Below are 1,970 nucleotides of genomic sequence, written 5' to 3' on the forward strand. Positions count from 1 at the left end.
TCATCAGTGCTGTTTTTCTTTGTTGCTACTGTTTTATTTCCTTCCATTTCTTTCTTTTCCTAATAGTTCCTTCTGACCTTCTGCTAAAATATTGCATAGTTATTATGCAATTTATAGTTCCTGTATTTCTTTCAAATTAAGTCTACATTTATCTTGGATTTTTAAAATGGTAGAATAATATTATTTCAGAGCTAAAGAAGGCCACTCTCCCTTTTCTAGAGAAGATACTGTGAGTTTCCACATATAAAGCTGTCATCTGCTTTTCTTAGTTCATGGAAAATACTGTGCTTTAATTTACTTACTTAACCACACACATATGTATAACATTTATAATTTATTTTTTGAAATGTATTATTGTGTTATATTTTCAGGGAATTGTATATTTTAAAGATCTACAATGTATTGAACATATATTATTCCCTAAGTTATAAATACTTAATTTTTCTAACAAACCTATAAACTGCTATATTTTATGCCTGTTTTTCAATGAGTAAAGAGATTTGAAGACTAAATAACTTGCATTGGTAGGATTCAAAACCTATTCTAACTACAATGCTATAGCAACAGTAATAACGAACCTTTATATCCATTTTTTCTTTTATATTTTATAATATATACTAATTCAAATAGCTTCATTTTTTGCTCCAACTGAAGTAAATAAGCCAGCTGTTACTAAATCCACTTTTATAGCCAAAAAAAAGAAAGGTTAAGAAAAGTCTTAGTTACTTACTTAATTAGAGTGACCTGACTAAACCTGACAAGATTGGGGAAAGAACTTTAGTCTCCTGTGTCTTAGTCCAGTGACCTTTCCCCAGAATTGAATCATACAGCTATGTTTATTCAGTGGAGAGTCTCATTTTATGCATAAACTCAATCTACTTCTGCAACAGTGATGAAGTAAATATTTTTCACAGTGAGTATGAAAAAACCTGGATCTGCAACAGGGAGAAAATTCAGTCTTCCTCAAACAATTTGAGGTTTCTTTGGGACCCATTAGGTTTACCATAGTTTTCCTGATCATTTTTTTTCTTCAGGGGATGCTGAAAGGTGTTTGCAGTTAAAAATGAAGGCTCTTGAATTGCTTGAAGGCAATCCAGGTTGAACAAGAATTTGACTATCCTCAACAATGTCTCTTTATCTTTACTTAGTAATGGCATTTTTTAAAAAAAGGAAAACTATTGCCCTAGGTACCCTAAAATTGATATAATTTACCCAACAAAATTTTACCATGCTCTCCTGTTATATTTTATGACACTATGAAGTCTTCAGTTGCTGTGATCTGAGGCACATTTCCTCATATTGGGATCAGGGAGAAATATGAACAGAGCTTTAAGTCAATGAATTAGTGGTTACTTGGAGAGGCAAGAGGCTCTTGTTTGATAGAAAAATGATCCTATATCTTCTCTTGTATAATTTGTCTAATTGGTTGTTTTGTTTGTTTGTATAAAGAAACATGTAATTCTTTTTTATTTATTTGTTTTATTTTTTTGGCCACAGGGTTTGTGGGATCTTAGTTCCCTGACCAGGGATTGAACCCGGGCCCTCTGCAGTGAGAGCACAGAGCCCTAACCACTGGACCACCAGGGAATTCCCTACATTTATGTTTTTCATCCCTTGTGTGGTAGATTTTGTGAATACGATGATAAATAAGATACTTTCTCTACCGTCAAGAGCCAAAAATCTAGAAGAGGCAAGCTAGTGAACAGACTTTCATAATAACAAGGGTTAAATGCTGTAAAATCTATGTACAGGATGTGATAAGAGGGCCAAGGAGAGGCACCTAACAAAGTCTTGGAAGAAAACACATCAAGAACACTTTATCTAAGAAGTATTGCATAAATTAAATGTTAAGAATGAGTTAGCCCTAGAAATAAGGAGAAAAAGTACAGGAGTAAACACTACTTGTGCTCACTAAGAGGTCAAGCTTTCCTTTTCTGACAGGAAAAGGTCCTTTTGAACTTAGACAAAGC

At 33.2% G+C, this 1,970-nt stretch overlaps 1 non-coding gene across 1 annotated transcript; it reads right to left on the reverse strand.

Moving 5' to 3' along the window:
* Window positions 1-1,514: 1,514 nt before the first annotated feature.
* On the reverse strand, window positions 1,515-1,587 carry TRNAE-CUC (transfer RNA glutamic acid (anticodon CUC)). The gene has a single exon. It is a non-coding gene; the product is annotated as a tRNA-Glu (tRNA).
* Window positions 1,588-1,970: the final 383 nt, after the last annotated feature.

Source organism: Eschrichtius robustus, chromosome 4 (genome assembly GCF_028021215.1).
Source record: "Eschrichtius robustus isolate mEscRob2 chromosome 4, mEscRob2.pri, whole genome shotgun sequence".
Taxonomy (NCBI): Eukaryota; Metazoa; Chordata; class Mammalia; order Artiodactyla; family Eschrichtiidae; genus Eschrichtius; species Eschrichtius robustus.